Here is a 23,090-nt window from a genome sequence, read left to right as displayed (position 1 = left end):
TTTTAAATTAGCATAAAAATACTTTTGGAAACAAATCCAAGTTTATCGGAAAAAGCATGGAGAGATGAGGGAGAGGAGGGGTGGATTCCTTTGGAGATCTAAAACTATAGCAACAACAAAATGTCACAGTATTGTATTCTTGTTGAATGCTTTATGTTTGACAAATAAGGCATATATTTTTTTCAAATAAGGTATATTTTACCTAATTTTAATGATATATAAAAATGAGACTGAATTTTCATTTGTTCCAATGTTTGACATCATGAAGAGTTTTTAAAACAATGTTTATTTGTTTATTTTGAGAGAGAGAGAGTGAGCTGTGGGATGGGCAGAGAGAAAGGAGAGAGAGAATCCCAAGTAGGCTCTGCACTGTTAGAGCCAATGCAGGGATTGATCTTAGGAACTGTGAGATCATGACCTGAGCCGAAATTAAGAGTTGGGCGCTCAACCGACTGAGCCACCTAGGCACCACCATCATAAAGATTGTTTGATATGAATTTATAGTTTGCTTCAAGGTTACCAAATAATGAGATGAAAAAAGTACATTTTAAAAATGGAAATTATTTGTTTTTCTTTGTGTTATATAGTATGACTAAGCTAAAATATTCTAATAGGACTCCACATTTCTCTTTCTGTTGTATGACAAAGAGTTAGTCACTGGTGTTATTGGTCAAAGACATGTAAAACGCAAAAAAAAAAAAAATTGAGAACTACTGAATTCTTTAGGCATAAGATGAATTGGTAAGTCATGTGTAAAATATATATTTCACAGCCTCTATTTTGAACATCTTAATCTTATACTTACATTTAGGTCAAACGTTTTTGAGCAATGGCATTTGATTCCAAGTTGTTGTTCTTTAAGTCTGTATTGTTTGGAGATAATGGTGGCAGCTTTGGTATTTTACTTCACCTACCTTAATATTTACAAACGTCTTTTGGAGGAATAATAAATGGTATCATAGAAAGAAACGAGGACAAAAATCATGCCTGGCTTATGAACTCAAATTAGAGCCAGTCCCAGACAAAATTTAGAATGCTCAAAGATTTTCAAATAATAATACTTAGGAAGGAATACCGTCAAATTGATTATTTTAATGTTTTTATCAGTGCATTTATTATGGGCTAGCATTGTGGTAAAGCCTTCATGTACATTTTCCTGTTTCATTTTTCGTTACAACCACGGGGAGATTGCCATTATCTTCCTCTTGTAAATGTGGAAATTAGGGATAACATCGATTAAATAGTGTGATGAACGTCAAACTAGCGATAAAACTCAGATTTTAGTCATTTACATACGTGCATTTCTGAAGTCTACTTGCTTCCTCAGAATAAATATTCTGTAGAAACAGTGCCTTTCTTTATTCAAAGAGAGAAATCAGTTTAAGAGAACGTTAAAAAAAATCATATTTTTCCATATTTCCAACAATGCATTGACCAATATGGTACTTAACAAAATGATTTGCTACATTTTCTATTTATATAATTTTTTCCAAGGCTCTATCTAGTAAAGTTATTAAAAACAACCATGAATTACTGAGAATACTTGGGTTAGGTCTTATTAGTTTAGCCTGGAATTACACTTGGGAGCAGCCCTCCCCTTTATCTGCAGGTGGATCTGACTACAGGCAATCAAACTCACAACTGAGTTCTAGGACGTTACGTTAATACGCCAACATATTATTTCTTATACATATTCCCCTGTCTCCCCACTTTAAAAGTGTACTCTTTTAGACTTGTTCGTAATAAGAAAGGAGCCCAATTCCAAGCCTTATGTGTCTATTAATGGCTATTCCTTTACCACACAGAAACCAAGCTTCAAATGGAAATCCTAAGAATAAAGGATCCTAGAAATTCTTAGTCAAGAACATTATCATTTTTATTTAGAGGAAGATAGGAGAATTGTTTGATTCTTCTTGAATGTGCACACTTGCACATTGGCTGCTATAAACTGCTTCCATCTTAGAAAATCTTCAGTCCTGATTTCAAATGGGAATAATTAAATACAATCGTGCCAAGAAAGGAATATGACAATATAGATGCTTACCTAAATTCATCCAACCCTTGTACCTAACTGGTTTATTTTTAAGGATGCAAATAAAAATACATAATAGACATGGAACTAATTATTATTTTCATTTGGGCTTGCCTAAGTGGAGAAAAGTATGCTCTCATTTCTGTCCTTAATATATGTAGAACATTGTATAATTATATGACTAAAGGCATATCCTCATACACACTACAGAGAACAAGAGTGAACAAGATAGACAATCACCGTATCTAAAATTTGGTTTCTCTATTTCTGAGCAAACTGTGGCATTTCTCATGTCATCTCACTTATTAGGGGAAATGATCATCTGAAGATCACAGAGAGAAAATGTATTATGTCAATGAATTAATTAAGGCCACTGTCTCCACAGGTAAGACCTAACTTTAATTTGTGCCAATGCTGTACTCTGAGGAAGTAGTTATATAGAGCATGTGTTTGCCACCTACCGTGCACGCTGTCCTGAGTCGCCAAGGTCCCTCCTGCTGAGCTGGGAGTACTGCCTGCTTGGTTCTTCCCTAAGCATGCCCTCAGCCGAAGGGAGCTACCTCTCCTGAACTTGTCCCCTTCTTGGGGGCATCCTGCAAAAAGTCCCAGCTCCTTGCCACAAAAGTGGGCAGATAACTCTGAAAGGCTGTTCCAGCTTCAGAGTGGTGGTTCTATCACAGTTTCCCCCCATCCCTGACTCAGTCCTGCTCTCCTTGTCCCTCACAGGTCTAGGCCCCTTGTTCAGCACTCACCCACAAAATCATCTGACTCTACTTTCTGGAAATCTAAGACACCATCAATAACTTTTGTGTCTTAATAAGTAATACACTTCATTGTGCAAAAACAACTAAACTTAACACTTTCTCCCATCTGTATTGTCTATTTGATGCCTGTATATAATAAGCTTTGTCATAAAAAAATGGAATGGGAACAAAAAGTGAAATAGTATTTATTATTCCAGGTATCTTATATATATCTTCTTTTCAACCCCAATCAACACCTTTGCAAAGCATGCATTATTACTTCCATTTTATAAATAAGGTAGCCAAGAATCAAAGGGACTAAGAGACTTGCCAATTAACTCTATCCATAAAGTTGCCTATGTCTCCTTTATCATCAACTTACAAATCTCCCTGGTAAATGTATATTCTGATCATCAACTTACAAATCTCCCTGGTAAATGTATATTCTGTTGTCAACACAATTATGTCATACATTTAGGTGTATTCTTATGTTTTTGAGTTATGTTATTTTTTAAAGCACTTAAGCTTACATTATTACAACAAATCTGATAATTCCTTAAATGCTCTTTACCAAATCTAACTGCTGAAAATATATTGTGGAATATTTTGAATAGAGTCATGTAAATAGGTTGTTTTATAATTTATTACTATATATTCACTTGTATTCCAGAAATACATTTCTTTTTGTTGCACATTTTTTGAAGATGAGGTGAGATATGGAAGTGGTAAAAGGGCATTCTGTAGTTAAAAGGTGTTTAAATGTGTCGACTTTCTCATATTCCGGAGATTCCATGCTTCACGCTCTCATGAAAACTATAAGCTAAAGAAATTCCAGTACAAACTGCATGGCTTACTAATGTTCTCTTTGGAAAACATCTCTAATTTTGTATTTACTCAGAAATTAAGTTTTGCGAATAACTATTGTTTTTCTGATAAAAATAAGATTTTCCCATCTGGGCTATTCATAAATGTACAAATTGAAATAAAAATTGCCAGGAGTCCTACAAAGGTAATTTCTTCTAAATTCTCACAGTTCTATCAGGTATGCAAATAAATACGAGTCAGCAATATTAGGTGTACAATATTATATGTATTATAATATGATGGTGTTTGCGTACCACTACCTTCTTATGAATGCATATTTTAAAATTACCCTAAAGAAATTAGTAATGGAGTTGAGATTTCTGGCTAAATGTTGAGATTTTGCTCACATTTGACATTTTGTTTTGTAACAATGCGATATATTCTATAATGGAAACACCTTAATAAGGTTTTTATTATGTTATAAGTAAAAAGTTAAGTATTAAAATTAAGTATACTATGAGCATACTAAGTATACTGAGGTAAAAGTATACTTTTATCTAAAAACAGAAATTTGAAGATTAGCATAAGCATGCTCCTTTGATTCATAAGAGCATTTTGGAATACATGTAACAAAGGATAAACCTTTCAGGATATTTAAGGTCTCTATGGCCAACTAATTTAATTCATTTTCATGTGCTCACCATGGTTAAGTTGTTGTTAAAGCTTGTTGAAGGATTGAGTAACAAGTTGACCTATTGTGACAACTTTATTTTATTCATAATACCTTTGTCATATTTGAGTTATTTTATTAAGCCTGGTTTTCCATTTTTATGGGGTTGAAAGTGCTATCAAATAATTCAGTTTTATCTAATAGTATGCTAGAGTCTTTCGGTGCTCATTGTTTTGTAGCACATAAATCTAGAATATTGTCACTGTTATCCATCCTGTTAGCATTAAATTTTCTTTTATTTAACATAAAAGCTAAATAAAATTTGACTTTCGAGCTCTCACTGATCTATTCTCTTTTCTCTTTCCTTTGATTGTCTCTGATGAGGCTTAAGGTATCAGTGGATTTTCAGTTTACAAGAGGAGTGCTCTTTTGCAACATGGGTAGTTAATAAAAGCAAAATAGCTTCATGGAATTTTCTGTTCCTTCAGGCTTGATTTTATGATACATTCTTCATTTACATAAAAATTTACTTTACCTTTTGATTTCCCCGCACTATCTGTGCTTTTGTAGAATGTCTGTAGACTAGTTAGAACTTACTAGTACATTTGTGAACTCTTAGTGATGCCTTTTGGGGTCATTTTATTAAATAGTGATAACTGCTTTCTTAATATTATCTTATCCATATTAGCATATGACATAGTGTGACATGGCAGTAAGGAGTACTGCTTTTCTCAAACTTTTCTTAGTCATATCCCTTAGAAGTTTCAGCCTAGGTGGGGGAGGGAGGCAATGAAAAAAATCTATTAAATTGTCCAACATTATGTAATAAGGCATTTTGTTCTTGTTTGAGTGATCTAAGTGTCTTTTTTTAGCATTGAAGGATTAAAATATGAGAGGAAGTGACAAATGCTAGTATTACCAGGTTCAGATTTTGAGTAGGTTTTTGGCTTTGGTTACCAACTTTTTTTTCTTCTTTAAAGGAAAACATGTTGATCATTTCAAACAGATGGAGTTCAGGCAACTAGCTCCTTGCTTCACCTGGACTTAACATTGATTTCATTGAACAGGAGCATTTTTGCCAACACAGAGATTTCTTTATCCAATATGTATCTCTTAGAAAACCCTTTCTTTACTGGGATGATGATGGCGATGTTTTACAACCTGAGGCTCATGATCTAATATCACTCCTGTCTGAAGAGCACCCCAGTAGGAGACTGCGCCCAAGAAATATATTCTAGTTCTTCATGACTGGTGTTATCCATGAAAAAAATCGGTGAAATGGCCCTTAAGAGAAGCCTTAAGAAAAAAAATGAATTAGTCAAATGCATGCTGTTTAACCTGAGAATAGTTTATTCTATTTGAGATCTAAGAGATTTCCTTTGGTGATTTTCTGTGTGTGTCTGTTTGGGGAGGTTTGAAGAACTGGGGGCTTCATAAATTGAGGGTGCAGAATAATTCATTTGTGCAACTGAACTTCAACTCTGTTTAGCACGGCTCAAACTACTTCTTGTTTTCTCACCTTTTGTCCCTTTCAGTCCCTAACCACTTCCACAGCCATATCTTCAGTTCTAGTGTCTCTGTTCTCCAGTCTTAGGAAAATAATCACTTCTACTTTACGTTTGAAAGTATAGATGTTTAAAAATATTTTCCTATTTCCTTTTTCTGTTTCCTCTAAAAGTAATTGCCCATGGTAACAGAGCTAGTATGTACTAGGAATGGGACATTTTTATGTATGTATTTCCTGTTCCTGAACAGGTTAGTTTGCAGTTGGGGGCCAACCCAATTAGTTTTTTCTTGCAAGATTTTATTTAAATTCAAGTTAGTTAACAGATGTGTAGCATTGGCTTCAGGAGGAGAATTTAGTGTTGCATCACTTACAAACAACACTTAGTGATCATCACAAGTGCCCTCCTTAATGCCCATCACCCATTTTAGCCCATCCCCCCCCCACCTCTCCTCCAGCCACCCTCAGTTTGTTCTCTGCAGGTTAGAGACTCTAATGGTTGGGAGGCCAGCCCTATTTAAATGGGCTTTGGGAAGTTTCTACAGTTTCACTCCAGGCATAGCATGCTTCATCATTTTGTGCAGGTGTCTCAGAAGTACTAAAGAGTGTTAGGAGTGTGTGTGTGTGTGTGTGTGTGTGTGTGTGTATGTATGTGTTTAAGATGGCACTTTAGATTAATGCATTAAATAGACTTTCAAAATATTAAGCCTTTAAATAAGAGGTAAGAAAGTAATTTTCAAAAGTAGCAGCACAGATACATATATTCCCTCTCCTTGTTTCCAAAATTACAATGATGTGACACAAGAAATTTGAGAACACAAATAAATCCATAGCAACACTGCACAGTGAAGAAGAGTAAAATGGGAAGTTCTGAAAGGTATAACAAAAATGTGATGAAAATGAGGTAAATCCCTGAATCTAAACACAAATATGGAAACACATAGAGTTAGGGAAAAATGCCCTATAACTTCAGTTTCCAACAAAACTTCAGAATACCCCTAAGATTAGGGGTAGCCTTAAAGGTGGGGCTCACTGTTTAATGAACATTATGATAAAATTACTTAGGTTGCTTTGTAGTTAGAAATGAGATATAACTGACCTGCCCAGCCTAATTGTAGAAAAGTGGAGGGGCACCTGGGTGGTTCAGTCAGTGAAGCGCTAAGTCTTGGTTTCAGCTCAGGCGGTGATCTTACGGGTTTGTGAATTCGAGTTCTGTGTTGGGCTCTGTGCTGACAGTACAGACAGCCTGTTTGGGATTCTCTCTTCTCCTCCCCCCCTCTCTCTCTCCCCCCCTCCCCCTCCCTGCTCATGCTATTTCTGTCTGTCTCTAAATAAATAAATAAACTTAAAAAAAGTGGAGAGCAAACAAGTCTGGAGACTAGGAGGCAGACAGGTCAGAAAGTGAATGTCTTCATGGGGCCAGGGATAAGAGAGGATAGAGGGAACAAATATATCCGGTATGGACTTTTAACCTGTCAACTTGGTATTGTGTGCTGTAATTCCCTCTTACATCTCACCTGTGGAATCTTCAGTAAAGACACTTGTGTTTGCTGATATTTTATATAAGGTTAGATTCTTGGGAAACTGAAATAGGTGTCAAGACTATCCAGTTTGAAGTTGACCCTGTGCATACAGGTAGAAAGGCAAAGTACAGATTACATAGGCATGGCCATTTCCAACCACTTGTATCAGGGACGGTGTAGAAATCAAAGATGTGAGTAAGATTGCCGCACCTGGGTGGCTCAGTCTGTTCAGCGTCTGACTTCAGCTCAGGTCTTGATCTCACGGTTTATGAATTGAAGCCCTGCCTCGAGCTGAGAGCCTGGGGCCTGCTTTGGATTCTGTGTCTCCCTCTCTCCCCCTCCCCGACTTGCACTGTCTCTCCGTCCTCTCTCTCTAAAACAAATAAACGTTAAAAAAATTTTCAAAGATATGAGCAAGACATATTTACTACTCACTTAAAATTTGGCAAGCTTTGGAGGAGAGAAAACATGAACATAAATTTCGATTCCAGATTTTACTTCAGAGGAAATATGTGATGAAAAAACACATGTGATTTTCCTTTAAGATTTTATTTCAATGACTAAATCCAAGTATAGAAATATAGAGGAGTGTATGAACTAGTCAATGCCTAAGAGATAAAACAACTATTGTTTCAAAAGGAGAAGAATAAAAGCAGAATTAATCTAAGAATATTTAACTTCCGTGACATACATTAAACACTTGTGTATGCAATAGTAATTCTGAGAAATAATTAATATTTCCCAATTCCGAAAAAGATTACGATCTTCTAACAAAGAAAATTGGCGCAACATATGCAACAAGCAGGAGAAATAAAGTACTGAATACGGTTTAAATGAGGAATTAACACGATTCTAGATTAGAACGCTGTTTGTATGCTCTGCGACTGTTGTTCCATCAGTTTAGAATAGTGTGGTTGATGTTAAGATTGAACAGAGAAAATCTGGTTGGAGGGTGGGTAGCAAAGATAATAATTTGACCTATGTATGTGTTCAGTTTTTGCTACCAAATGGAGTTTTATCTCACTGATAGAAGAGCTATAGCCGAAGGAGTTATAAAATAACCAAAAGAAAGAAGAAAAAGGAAAGGACTCTTATAATTTAATTCTTGTCAGAGGAAGAGAAAGTGTAGCCTAACAAGGTAATGAAAGTGTCAGAAATATAAGTAATGAGCAACATGTGTTGTCCATTAACTTTGTTCTAGGTATTATTTGAATAATTCTTTGTATATATAATCATAATTTGGTGAGCTACTCTATTAGTGTCCATTATGTAGATAGGTAAACTGAGACAAAGAAAGTAATTTGCTAGCTAGAGAGAGGTGGAGTCAGACTCCAAACCCTGGCAAGCTGGCTTCAGAGTCCATGCCCATGTTCATGACGCCACATCACCTCTCAAGCCTGGAGAACAACTAAGATTGCTCTAGGATTAGAAGTCAAAGGAAGAGAGAGAAGGATTCGAAGTCAAAGGAGGACAGAGTTTCAGAAAAAGAATATGGTTCACCAGTGGGTACTGAAGGCTTTTTTCAGAGAACTCGAGAAAGACAGCCTATATTGGAGATCTGCAAACTGCGAAATGGCAGGCATCTTTGAGAAATTACTTCAGCCAAGTAGGAAAAGCCGAGTCAGATTTTGAGAGCTTAAGACGATGTTTCTTTAGCTGTTGGTCTTTAGAACACGTGATTCAGACTCACCCTGAGTGTGTTCGTTAAAAATTCAAATCCACCGAGTATACATTCCAAGTCCTTTAGTTGGGATTCTCCAGTAACATTTAGTTAGAAGAAATAGAAAATCAGTAAGAGGGAAAGAAAGAGGAAGAGCGACGGTCATGGCCTAATTTACATACTTCATTCAGCAGCGAAAACTCCGCTATGGAGGCATTTTAGTGACCATCTGTTTTTATTTTAACATGTGCTGGGGAAAGATGAATTGCAAACCCAAGAGACTAATCAAAGTGTTTTCTTGTTATATTTTCAGCCGTGTTTCAGGGACTCTCACAGATCTACAAGTCATGAAACCAAATGGCTATCTCCCTCTAAATCTAGCTCCGGTGGTTGTGAGTGGGTCCTGAGTGTTGTAGGTAATTTGAGGAACAGATAATCCATCTGTGCAGGGGCAGGAAGGTTATGTACACCACAGTCTGCATCTGGTCTTGCTCTGTGGTTTGGCATCCCGACCATGACATTTTGCAACTTAATCATAAAAGAGTGTCCAGGTATATATACTTTATCCCAAACTACTTCCTTCAGCAATATTTTGTATGTTTTTTTTTTTTTGTTCTTGTTGTTCTTGTTACATCTTCACGTGTTGAGAGTATTGTCTTCATATGGTGGTAATTATTTTTCTCCTAGAAATACATTTACAGTTCACCTGAAAATACTTCTTGTGCCGTTATCAATATTTGTTGATGGCAGGTATTCGGTCCTGTCGCTTCTACATTTTATCTTTACCAGACACATATGTGCTAGTGTCCCTATCTTGAGGATGTTCTTGCGCATGGGAGAGTTACTGAGACAAGAGGTCTTAGTAGTTTTCTTTTCATCTCCTGTCTAAATTTCACGGCTTACACTTGATAAATTGATTTGTACCCTGGGCTGGGTGAATACTCTTTTGAATACTGTTACCTTTCTTTACGTTTAATTCATCCATTATTAAATGTAAAAGAAACCCAGATTGAAAAATGTTCACAAAATATATTATTTTTATTTCATTTCAAAAACAGTTGAGGAACCACTGCTACCATCATTTTTTTATCATGACAGTAAGGGGTTAAATTTATATTTAGTCACTAACCTCAAAATTCATTTTTTAATGCTGAAAAATTATAATTTTATGAGTAGTGAAATGTTTTCTCTTTATTATTTGAATCTTTTAGTCTAGAGGTCGAACTTTGAGATAATAAATTAGAATGGAGTCAGAACAACCTAACACATCTTATAGGTACTCAATAAATATTAATTTATGATAATCCTTTCAAACACATTTTATTTACTCACCTAGTCAATGATCCCATTTGCTAACTTGACTAATGAAAACGTCACAGTGTTTGTAATCTGTGATCAGATTTTTATTCCTCCTTTCATAAAATATTTTGCCTTCTTAAATGGAATTTCCTGAAAATTTTTCTTTAGTTCCAGAAACATCTTAATAGTGTTCAATATTTTCAGTCTAATAAGCATCAGGACCCATTTTAATTATGTTGTGTTTCTGAATTGAAAATTTAAAAAATCAAAGTGGAGACCCCTACATTTAATATATCTGATCCCAAAGTGATTTCTTTATCAAACTGTCAACGATATTGTCATTGTTATCACAGAATAAGGTTGATTGACTTACTTCATGATGCTTAAAAATGTCTCTTCCTTGATATACTGTTTAATGACTTCATTCAGTAACTTAATATAAAAGCCCACCACCAAATATCATATGCCATAACAATTTCTCTGAGGTTCAATGACAATAAAGTAGTATAAACCAAACAACATATTTCTTTTAACATCACTAGAAGAGGAGTGCTCTTTGTCTCCTTGGGAGGTGGCTATAGCCTTACAATCCAACAGTTGAAGGACTTTAAAGAAGAATAAAGTGATATAAAATATTTCTGAGTTGTTTACTATTATGAACAATACTGGATATTTGTTTATCATATGTGATTTAGGGAAGTGTTAACATTAAAGAAGCAGGGTAGATACAGGGGAAAATTGGAAGTGAGCCAAGAAGTCCCAGAGAGGTAAGATATATTAGAGTTGTTTATAGAAACATCAAGGCTTAAAGGAGTACCTTGGTTCTTACTTCATTTAGAACTCACTCCAGGATAGTTCTATTTTTGTGAGTTTGTGCCAAGTAAAGAGATGAGAAAACGAGGGCTTAAGCTGCACACCAGAGCTTTGCTCAGTTCTCTCCTAATGGGAGGAGAGACTCAGATATTTCCCAATGTCTCTACATGGTAAAGTCATACATCGCTGAGTTGCTGTGGGGTCTGGATGTGAATCAAGGAATGCTCACATCCTACACTTGTGTTTGGTTTGATGATGTAACAGAGACTCATAGTGGCTTGCAGCATTAAGATGAATCAGTGTAACGTCAGCTTAACCAGGCAGATACCCTCATTCCTCTTCTAGATAGAAATGAAATGAGTTTTGGTCATAAAAACAGGACTTTAGCAGCATCCATTGTAGAATACCCTCAGATGGGTACTCACCCAACTGCACCCCAGTCGCTATCAGTATATTCTCAAGGACCATCATCATGAGGCCAGAGATCACCGTCACTGCAAATTTGTTCACATGAGACTTGCTCTAGTACCAAAGTCTTCTTGCACAGGGACAGAGGAAACAGAGATTGACCCGCAAGATGATATTAAAACTGAAAGTAACTGAATTACCCAAACATTTGAATCAATACAGAGAGAGAACAAGTATGATTAGCACTTTTAGGTATTAATTGTAACTCTGCTACCCCTCCCATATGGTGTGGAGACAAAAGGTATTCAGGCGTTTCTGTTAATGTATAGCTGAGGATGCTGGCCATGAACAGAAGTTGCCACATAAATTTCAGGGATCAGTGCAAAATGACACTGTGTTGTCACTTGTTCAAAATCCATTAAGAAATTCAAGATGCTTATAGTGTAGCATTAAACCATTGTGAGTGTGGGGCTCTATGTGCCAGCACGGGTCATAGGGCCATGAAGCTGGCGTTGGCTGTGAGCTTGCCTGATGGGATTATAGATTCAGGACAGACCTAGCTCTGTGGGCATTGGCTACAGACCAGACCACTAATTCCAGCAAGTAAAAAGAGTCCCACCTTAACCAAAGGGGTACTATGGTACCAAGGAGAATAGAAATGGGGCTCAATTAGAAAAGGGGATGTGGCTTATTCTCTACAGATTGGTATTCAACAAGGAGACCAACAACCATATAGAAAATGATTTTATACAATGGAATATAGTAAATGTTTAACACCTGACTGTAAAAATCAAAGCCATGATTTGTAACAATCACCTCTTTCCCACCATGGCCAGTTTCAAGCTACTAATGTGACATCACAGAACACAGAGTAGGAAAGAAATACATGGAATTGGTTCTTGTGAGCCAGTGCAGATCTCCATCACATCTCTGTATTCATGACCAGTGGGTTCAGAAAATAGTACAAGGACCTTACATGTAGAATGATTTTCTGTGGTAGGCAAAATAATATCACCCCTAAAATGTCCACATCCTAATCCTTGAGAGCTGTGAATATGTTACCTTACCTGGTAAAGGAGACTTCGAAGATGTGATTAAGTTAATAATCTTGAGATGCAGAGAATATTCTGGATTATGTGAGTAAGACAAATGTAATGACAAGGCTTTTGTAGGAAGGAAGCAGGAAGATCAGAGTCAGAGGAGATATGGCAGTGACAGCACAAGTTATTCTGCTTAAGTCACCAAGTTTATGGTAACTTGTTACAGCAACAACAGAAAACAAATACAGATTACATTATTTTCCTTGGTGCAGTGAGGTAAAACAAGCTCTTGTTTTAAATAGAGGTAAAATAACTCTTGAGTTATGTTAGGATAGAGCAGAGGATAACAAGTACTAAGCGTTTGTCTCAAAGAATTACCCAAAGAGATTTTTAAGTTACTAAATGAAGAAAATTGAATTTCTGTAGCTTATTTGGTAGAAAGAGTTATGAGAAAAGTTCTTTAATAAGAAATCAGAAGCTACATATATTTCCCATTTTGATGGTTAACTTGTTTGCCAACTTGGTTAGGCCAAGGAGAACAGATATTTAGTCAAATATTATTCTGGATGTTTCTGTGAAGGTGATTTTTGGATGACATTAACACTGAAATCTGTAGACTGAGTAAAGTGTAACATAATGTGGGTGGGCCTCATCCAATCAGTTGAAGGCCTTAATGAAACAAAGACTGACCTCTCCCAAGCAAGAAGGGATTCTGCCAGCAGATGGCCTTTCAACTAGAACTACAACTCTTTCCTGAGTCTCTAGCCTGCTAGTCTCCCCCATCAGATCATGGCCTCACTAGGCCTCTGCAATCCCATAAGGCAGTTCTTTAAAGTAAAATCTCTCTCTTTACCTATCCTCAGATCCTGTTGGTTCTGCTTCTCTAGAGACCTCTGGGTAATACACACATCGAAATTTAGTTTGAGTTACCTTATAAACTCAATATATATGTAATCCATCAACTGTAGATATTGTAATCCCTATTTAAACCCTAATTGTTCATCTCTTCAACCCACAGTATCTAAGAGAGGCCAAGAGCTGCCTCTCTTACAGGTATTTGAGAACATGATATTCTTGATTTCCACCTGATATTAGGTATTTTCCTGCGTTCTTCCTCTGTTTCATTGTAGAAAAGTCATTTTCTGCTGCCAGCATAGTGCTACCCCTGTTAGCTTGCCCAAATGACCTGTGATGTTCCAACCCTACCACCAAATCTCTCCAAAGATGCCTAGCCCAATGAAACTGCCAGTCATGCCAATGACTTATGATGTCCTCTTCAACATTTTCCATGGCCCCAGGAGAAGACAGATTCACAGTTGAGACATCATGTTTATATTGACATAAATAGGAAATCAAAATTAGAAGATTTTTATTTTATTTTTTAATTCATAGATTCCGTCCCTAGAAGTCCATGTGGGTTGGGGCTTAGGCCAATCTGAGAATCACTCTTTTTTTTTTCTTAAAGACAACTTTATTGAGCTATCTTTAACATATAGAAATTGAATATATTAAGGTATTCAATTTGATATATATACTGAAAATATGGCCACAATCAAGCTAAGTACCTTATCCATCAGTTCTATGTGGATATCCTTTTGTGTATATATGTCTGGTGAGGTTTAATTTAAGATATAATCTCAGAAAATTTCAAGTATACAATATATTATTGTTAATTGCTGTCACTGTTATATATTAGATATCCAGAATTTATCCCATATGACAAAACATTTGTACCTTTCACCATCATATCCCAATTTCCAGACCCCCCCCCCCAGCCCCTGGTAACCACAATTCTACTCTCTGTTATTATGAGTTCTTCTTTTTTAGATTACATATATGAGATCTACCATACAGTTGACCCTTCAACAACAAAGTTTTGAATTGTGCAGGTCTACTTATATGTGGATTTTAAAATTTTTTTTTAATGTTTGTTTTTATCTTTGAGAGAGAGCATGTGAATGGGGCAGGGGCAGAGATACAGGGGGACATGGAATCTGAAGCAGGCTCCAGGCTCTGAGCTGTCAGCACAGAGCCTGATGTGGGGCTTGAACCCATGAACCATGAGATAATGACTTGGGCTGAAGTTGGATGCTTAACCGACTGAACCACCCAGGCACCCTGGATTTTTTATAATGTAGTACTATAAATGTATTTTCTCCTCCTTATGATTTTCTAAATAACCTTTTCCTTTCTGTAGTTTACTTTATTGTAGGAATACAGTATACAATACACATAACACATAAAACATGTTAGCCAACAGTTCATGTTATGTTATGTTATTGGTAATAGTAGGCTATTAGTTGTTAAGTTTTGGGGAAGTCAAAAGTTATACAGAGGTTTTTGACTGCACAGAGGGTTGGCACCCCTAATCCTTAGGTTGTTCAAGAGCCAACTGCATTTGTCTGTGTCTGGTTTAATTCACTTAACATAGTATCCTCCAGGTACATCCATGTTGTCTCAAATAGCAGGACTTGCTTATTTTTTAAAGCTAAACAATATTCTATTATATATTTATATCCACACATATCCCATTGTATATGTATATCCAAACACATACGCAGACACCATATTTTTTATTCATTCATCTGTGTAGAGACACTTAGGTTGTTTCCATATCTTGTCTATCATGAATAATGCTGAAATGAACATGGGGTATAGATATCTCTTTGAGATACTGATTTCATTTCCTTTGAGTGTATACTCAGAAGTGGGACTCCTGGGCCATATGGTAGATGGACCCAGAGACCCATGTGGAAACACATTATAATAATTATAGTAAAATTGTCAAAAGTTAAAGAGAGAATGCTGAAAGCATCCAAGACAAAAGTGACTTGCTGTATACAAGGAAGCCCCCATGAGATTACTAGTAGTTATTTCAGCAGAAGGCCAGAGGACAGTAGAATGATACAGTCAATGTACTGAGAGAAAAAAAAAAAAAAAAACCTGCCAACTAAGCTACTATACCTTGAAAATCTGTCCTTCAAAAATGAAGGGGTTAGATAAAGACAAATAAAAGCCGAAGGAGTTCATCACCCCTAGCTGTGCCGTCCAAGAAATGCTAAAGAGGACTCTTCAGGTTGAATCAAAGGTTGCTAATCAGCAATATGAGCGTAAGATAGTATGAAAGTCATTGGTAACAGTAATATATAGACAAAAACAATACTGACGTACCATAACAGCAGTGGTTAATCATTTTTTAAACCTAGTGTAAAAGTTAAAAGACAGAAGTGTTAAAAATAGCTGTAACTAAATTACATTAGTTGTATCTAAATAGATGGAAGTTGAGAGTCGCTCTTTCCCTTCATTATTCCTCAAATGGTTGACTTCTAGACCCTGTGAGGTGAGTCTTCCCAGGAGGCTCACTGTTGAGTCACATCATCTCCTGAGGGACCCGTCTTCACACGCATGATCGAATAGGTCTGCATTTCTACATGAGTAAATATAGCTCAGATTAAGTTAAAACCTCTACTAGTTATATTTACTTACATTTTGTTCTGGATCTTCCTTTTAGAATGTTAAATATATTTTAAAAACTAGCATGTGGGTTCACAGCAGGCTTCTTAAGTCATGTTTTAACCACTGTCTCTCTCCTTTTATAGTTTAATGTGTTAGCAGACTACTTGAGTTGGTGGTCTAAAGGCAGAAATTAAAAATATTTATCTCCTCCTAATACTCATTGCAATGAGTATGCCTTCTCTGTCAAGAATTCCTGTTCAGAACCAAGGGGGTATGAAAAGAAGCATGAATTTTTACCACTAACCATTGATCTAAACAAACAAACAAATAAGCAAAAACCCTTTTTGCCTACTTTTATATTTCTGGGGATGCTATTCCAGCATCTAACACTTGATTTCTTCAGGTAAAACCTATTGTGAACACAACTCTTTCCAACTGAGGAATGTTTATGTAAATAACACAATGAAGCTATGTGTGTATATAATACACACACTTATAACTCACAATTACTATGTAGCTTTGAAATGTTTTTTATTTTTTTTAATATTTTATTTATTTTTTGAGAGAGAGAGCACATGTGCCAGAGGAGGAGGGGTAGAGAGAGAGGGGGCAACAGAGGATCCAAAGCAGGCTCTGCACACAGACAGGCTGACAGCAGCCAGGACCATGTGAGGCTCAAACCCACAAACCAGAAGATTATGGCCTGAGCTGAATTCTGACGCTCAGCCAACTGAGCTACCCAGGCACCCTGGAACATTTATAAGGTCCCGTTTGAACATGTAGAAAAAGATAGAAATGTTATTCTGAGAGGAAGATCTTCCTAATCTAAGACTTATTTTTCTGTTGCTACTTTGTTTTCAGTTCCCCCTAATTTCTTTTGTGGCATTATTCTATTTACTGTGCCTATTTAATGAGATTCTTGACAGAAGCAAATGAAGCAATGTTGGTGGAAGTATTTCAACAATCTCATTTTCTTAACAAAAATGTGAATTTTAATTAGTTATTTCTTTGAAGTACCTCTGAGTTATTTGAATATAAAGGCCCAAAGAATTTAATCGAAACCTAATTCCACATTAAAACCTAGAGTAAAAGTCAAGGGAATAAACTCTGAGGGTGTGTGAAATTTGTGGAATGTTTCTTACCCTCAAAAATCACCCATCACTCTGTAGTGATTAGCACTGATAACATCAAAGCCGAAACATTTCAGACTTAGAGACAGTCTGGAGGAAGAGAGGTAGGGAAAGTGTATTATCTTTTGCAGGTGGCTTGAGAAAAGAGGCAAAATGACCAGTGGCAACTGTGGGAAAGAGGGTGTGTCCAGAGAGGTCCGCTAGGACTAGCCAAAACAATTTTTGTTTTAGTTTATTTATTTTGAAAGAGAAAGTATGAGTAGGGGGAGGGGCAGGGAGAGGGTGGGGGGAGAGAAAGAATCTCAAGCAGGCTCCTCGCTGTCAGTACAAAGCCTGATGTGGGGCTTAAATTCACAAACCATGAGATCATGACCCGAGGCAAAGTCGATTCTTAACCAGCTGAGCCCCCCAGGTGCCGCCCCCCCCTTTTTTTTTGATAAGTAGCCTGCATCTGAGATATGGGCCCAGGTAATTGAATTGACAGATACCTCTATTTGGGGGCTCTATATTAGTGGTCTCAGCATCACCTGAGTACTTGGTGAAACCCAGTTCTTGGAGGCCTACCCCAAACTTACTGAATCAGAAACTCTGGCGGTAGGTTGAGCAAGCTGTGTTTTATTTTTATTTATTTTTAATTTTTTTAATGTTTATTTTTGGGAAAGAGGCAGACAGAGCATGTGTGGGGGAGGGGCAGAGAGAGAGGGAGACACAGAATCCGAAGTAGGCTCCAGGCCCTGAGCTGTCAGCACAGAGCCCGATGCGGGGCTTGAACTCACGGACCGCGAGATCATGACCTGAGCCGAAGTCGGACACTCCACTGTCAGGTGCTCTGAGCAAGCTGTGTTTTAAAGAGCCCTTCAGATGCTTCTGTGATGCAGTCTCATGTGTGAGAATCACTCCCCTATTTATAAATACATCTGAGAAGCAATAACTTTAAAATAAAATAATTTATGTATTTAATTCAAGCATGCTTATCTTATGATAAGCGTCAGCTATAATTATGGTTAGTCTTGGTTAAACCTATAAACAGCTGGCCAAAAAGTCAAGATTGGAAAACTAACATGTATATAGACAAAGACTTTTAGGAGTGATGGTGTTCTTAGAAAAATAGTTCAGTTCAGAGCCCTGTCATACTGTGAGCTGCATGAAAACTACCTGGGGATTGCAAATTCAGATTCTCGTTCAGACAGGTCAAGGGCAGGGCCTGAGAGTCAATGTTTCTAACCAGCTCCCAGGTAATGCTATTGCAACTGGTCCTGGGACCACACTTTGAGTAGCAAGGAGCTGGCCTATGACTGCTTTCACTTCTTCGTACTTCTTTGCAGCCCCCAAAGCAATCTTAAGCAGAAGTTTGCATATTCATAAGAAACCCAAAGAATAGAAGGTGAGTATCGAGTTGGGACTCTCTGGAGTTCATGTGATCTATCTTTCTTTAGGGAGCAATTCAATAGTTCTTAGAAAAAAGAGTTTGGAAAGTAGCCATAAATTCCCAAAGTTTTATGGTCATTTCCCATTAATTACATAATTTAAAAGGGAGACAAATAGTACTATTGGACTAAAGGTAAGGCATTAGAGTAACCATTTATAAATACCACCATGTAGATCTTACTTTGCAAAAACCATCTGGAAAAGTCTCTGCTTTTGCTTCTCTTAGTAAACCTTACACATTAAACTTTCAAAAGCTCCTTTTTTTTTTTTTTAAGTTTGTTTTTGACACTAAACTTAGTTTTAATTGTTGACTCATATATGGATCCTGGGTGTGTAACTGTGTGGGTGAAATCAGAGGGAATTAAAAAAAATTATGCTGACTTGTGGTCAGCCCCTTCTTCTGCAGTTTTGAGGGTTTTCCAAGAAATCATGGAAGGTATGATCTATGTTTTAATAGATGAAGCTCAGTGGCGGTAAGTGGTTCTGTTCTTTAACCAAAACAGTTAAGTGTTTAGACATGGGGTATGCCACACCAGAAATGACACCTCTTATTTACATGGAATCCATTTAAATGTGAGACTTGTCACTGTTTCTGGACTCTGCTCTTTGAGGTCTGGTAAATTTGTACTTAATTGGATTTGATAGCTCCATCATGCATGGCTGAAGACAAATCTATAAAGCACAAATTCTAACTCAGTTGAGTTTCCTTGAATTATATGGTTTTATATTAAGGTTGTTATACACATTTTACACAACTGGAATTCTGTTTATAAAGCTCTTAGTCCAAAGTGGTATCATAATAAGAATAGGCTATAATCAAACTACACTTTTATAATAAAGTCATGAAACACTTATCACAGAGATGCAATATTTATTCATTGTCAGCGTTAGGAACATTATTTTTAAATCCTCATCCCTTGGGTCAACCTTCTTTGTTTAGAGTCACCATCGCCCGCAGCTCTAGGCTTCCATTTTCTCAACTCCAAGCTCAGTTAAAAGAGAGTCCTTCTTTCCTAGTTATTACTGTAAAAAGTCTCATTTACCCCTGAATTCCATGGCAAATACAGAGCTAGGGAAGATGGTTAGTAGGATCTAGAGTCAACCCTGACTCTCTTGCTGTGCAGGAAATATTTCCTGAGAGGAGGTACCTGAAACATTGTAATTTTAAATCCTTTATGAGGAATTACAGAAATTGAAAGGATAGTAAACATTAGCTGAACACTTGCATGGACCAAGAGTAAAATCTTTGCCAAAATTTTATGTGGGAAAAAAGCACATAATCTCTCCAAATTCAGAAAGGGTACTTTGGGCTATAATAGCATTTTTAAAAATTTTAATTCCAATGTAATTAACATACAGTGTAATTAGTTTCAGGTATACAACAGAGTGATTCAAAGATTCTATATTACTCAGTGCTCATCAAGCTAAGTATACTCTTAATCCCCCTCATGTATTTCACCTATCCCCTCCCCTCCCCTGTGGAACCATCACTTTCTTCTCTATAGTTGAGAGTCTGTTTTTTTTTATTTGTCTCTCTTTTTTTCTTTGTTTTGTTTCTTAAATTCCACGTATCAGTGAAATCATATGGTATTTGTCTTTGTCTGACTGACTTTACTTAGCATTATGCCTTCTAGCTGTACCTATGTTGTTGCAAATGGCAAGGTTTCATTCTTGGCCTGTAATAGATTTTATTATTTATTTATTTATTTTTAATTAAAAAAAAAAATTATTTTTGAGAGAGTGTGTGTAAGTGGGAGGAGAGAGGCAGAGAGAAAGGGAGACACAGAATCGGAAGCAGGCTCCAGGCTCTGAGCTGTGAGCCCAGAGCCTGATGTGGGGCTTGAACTCATGAACAGTGACATTATGACTTAAGCTGAAGTCAGATGCTTAACCAACTGAGCTACATAGCACCCCCATCTGTAATAGATTTTAAAAATGCCTCTAAGGGGCGCCTGGGTGGCTCAGTCGGTTGAGCGTCTGACTTCGGCTCGGGTCACGATCTCGCGGTCCGTGAGTTCGAGCCCCGCATCGGGCTCTGGGCTGATGGCTCAGAGCCTGGAGCCTGCTTCCGATTCTGTGTCTCCCCCTCTCTCTGCCTCTCCCCCTTTCATGCTCTCTCTCTGTCCCAAAAATAAACAAACGTTAAAAAAAAATTTTTTAGATAAAAATAAAAATAAAAGTGCATCTTAAGACACCAAGTTGTAGCATCAGTTTTATATACCTTGTAGGCAGGATTTGGCTGATTGTTTGTATTTTAAAATACTTTGCACTTTTGCTAATAAAATTAATTTTTTGAATAGGGAAACATATTGCCTGTTGTCCTTTTATAAGTGTATATTTTAATATTTGGTTCTTAGAAGGATACTTCTTTTTTTATGGTAAAGGGAACCCTATTAGTAGATTGCCTTAGTTTTCAATTTTACATTATTTCCCCACAAAGGATTAATGTCAATATCAGGATCTGTCACATTCTGACCTCTTCAAACATTCCATCCAAGGCTCTTATTAATTTGGCTAACTAGTTTGTTTGCTATTAGTTTAATACTATTTTGCAAATATTACACGTATGTAGTCTATCCTATGTTAATTTTTTGTTTGGGGGACCAAATTATACAGTAAAACTTTATGTTATCTCAGCATACTTATTACTGTTCTCATTATTACAGTGCTGTTATTATTCAGAACTTTTAATCACAAATGTCAAAAAAAAGACTGACTTAAAAAGGTAGTGTATTAACTCATTGAATAAAAAGTCACGGGTGGAGGTCAGAGAAAGGGGTGTGCCTGGTTTTTACACAGCTGTATTTCAGAGCATGACCTCTCTGGTCAGTTGTGTCCACTATTTACTAGCGATAATACTGCACACATTACTTACAGTCTTTCAACCCCAGTTTCCTTGGCTGTGTAGTGTGTATAATAATATCTTTTTTGAGTTGTATTAATAGACACGAGGTGCTTAAAATGAGACCCGACACATAGAAAGCATGCGGTGTTACCATAAACATTTCATTTACCAATCTGCATTTCTCAGGTGAGTTTTCCTCTTTATTGACTACACCATCGTTACCAGCAACTGAAGCCTTCCACTTTCCCAACACTAATGTCAGCAAAAGAAAATAGCCCTTTCCAAGTTACTACAGTAAAAGTTTCATGATAACTTTCACTAAACTGATTGGGTTATGGTCACTTCCCATGGTGGGGAAGCGTATGTCCCCCTCTGATAAGCCAGTTGTGGGCCTACTCTTGGAGCTAGAATCAATCCAACATAGTGTTAGAGTGGGGGCGGGTGGTTTTGTGAGGACAATTGAGATTCTCTTACCAGAAGGGAAGGAAGTAGATTTGGGCAGGCAAGAATAGCAACTGTTTATTTTTCAAGTTCTTTTTGAACTTGGATTCTAACACTTTGGCTACCTCGTTATATTTACTCTAAGTTGTTTGGTCCATATTACAAGCATTTACAAAATAGCAATAGGAATATTTACTACTGTGATTTTAATTCAGTAACCATAAATGGAATATAGATTTACTAACAACTAGCAGGTAACTTTTGGTTACCAAAAATGCTGCCTTGTGTGAAAAGCACTCTCTCTTGTTTTTCTGTTTTATCTCCTTTCAATAGTGAAAAACAAAATAGTCTCCTGAAAATAAACAAACAAAAAAAAAACCCCAAAAGTAAAAATCTTCACATAATGTGCATCACAATTTATAAGAAATTTTAGATATATTGGCTTACAGATCCTCTTACTTTATTTTATAACATTTTCATTAAAATGTATTATTTTGGTCTGCTTTGCGGTCTAGTGGTTTATTCATCTAAATTATTCTATGAGATTTTTTTTCAAAGTTGCACAAATTTTTTGGCTTAAAGTCTCAGGAAAACCAGAATGTCAGAATCAACATGATCAAAATATAATAAAAAAATTTGATTTTTGTCATCTGCTTATTCATTCATTCCACAAATATTATAGAGAACCTCTAATTTGCCAGGCATAGATCTTTGCCTTCATGGAGTTTATAATTTAACAAGTAGAGAAAGACAATAAAAATGTACACCATGAAAAATTATAGTGTCAATATAGTATAATACAGTATGGGGACAATGTAGATTTTATTTTATGTTATTATTATTTTTTTAAACGTTTATTTGTTTTTGAGACAGAGAGAGACAGAGCATGAACAGGGGAGGGGCAGAGAGAGAGGGAGACACAGAATCGGAAGCAGGCTCCAGGCTCTGAGCGGTCAGCACAGAGCCCGACGCGGGGCTTGAACTCACAGACCGCGAGATCATGACCTGAGCTGAAGTCGGACACTTAACCGACCAAGCCACCCAGGCGCCCCGATTTTATTTTATTTTATTTTATTTTATTTTATTTTATTTTATTTTATTTTATTTTATTTTATTTTATTTTATTTATTTTATTTCATTTTAATATATGAAATTTATTGTCAAATTGGTTTCCATACAACACCTAGTGCTCATCCCAAAAGATGCCCTGCTCAATACCCATCACCCACCCTCCCCTCCCTCCCACCCCCCATCAACCCTCAGTTTGTTCTCAGTTTTTAACAGTCTCTTATGT

At 36.6% G+C, this 23,090-nt stretch overlaps 1 protein-coding gene across 3 annotated transcripts in view; it reads left to right on the top strand.

Moving 5' to 3' along the window:
• ZNF385D (zinc finger protein 385D) overlaps positions 1-23,090 on the top strand; it is a 1,296,755-nt gene that overhangs the window by 623,498 nt on the left and 650,167 nt on the right. The gene's annotated exons all lie outside the window — the stretch shown is intronic.

Source organism: Panthera uncia, chromosome C2, assembly GCF_023721935.1.
Source record: "Panthera uncia isolate 11264 chromosome C2, Puncia_PCG_1.0, whole genome shotgun sequence".
Classification (NCBI taxonomy): Eukaryota; Metazoa; Chordata; class Mammalia; order Carnivora; family Felidae; genus Panthera; species Panthera uncia.
This window is presented reverse-complemented; position numbering and strand designations above follow the sequence as displayed.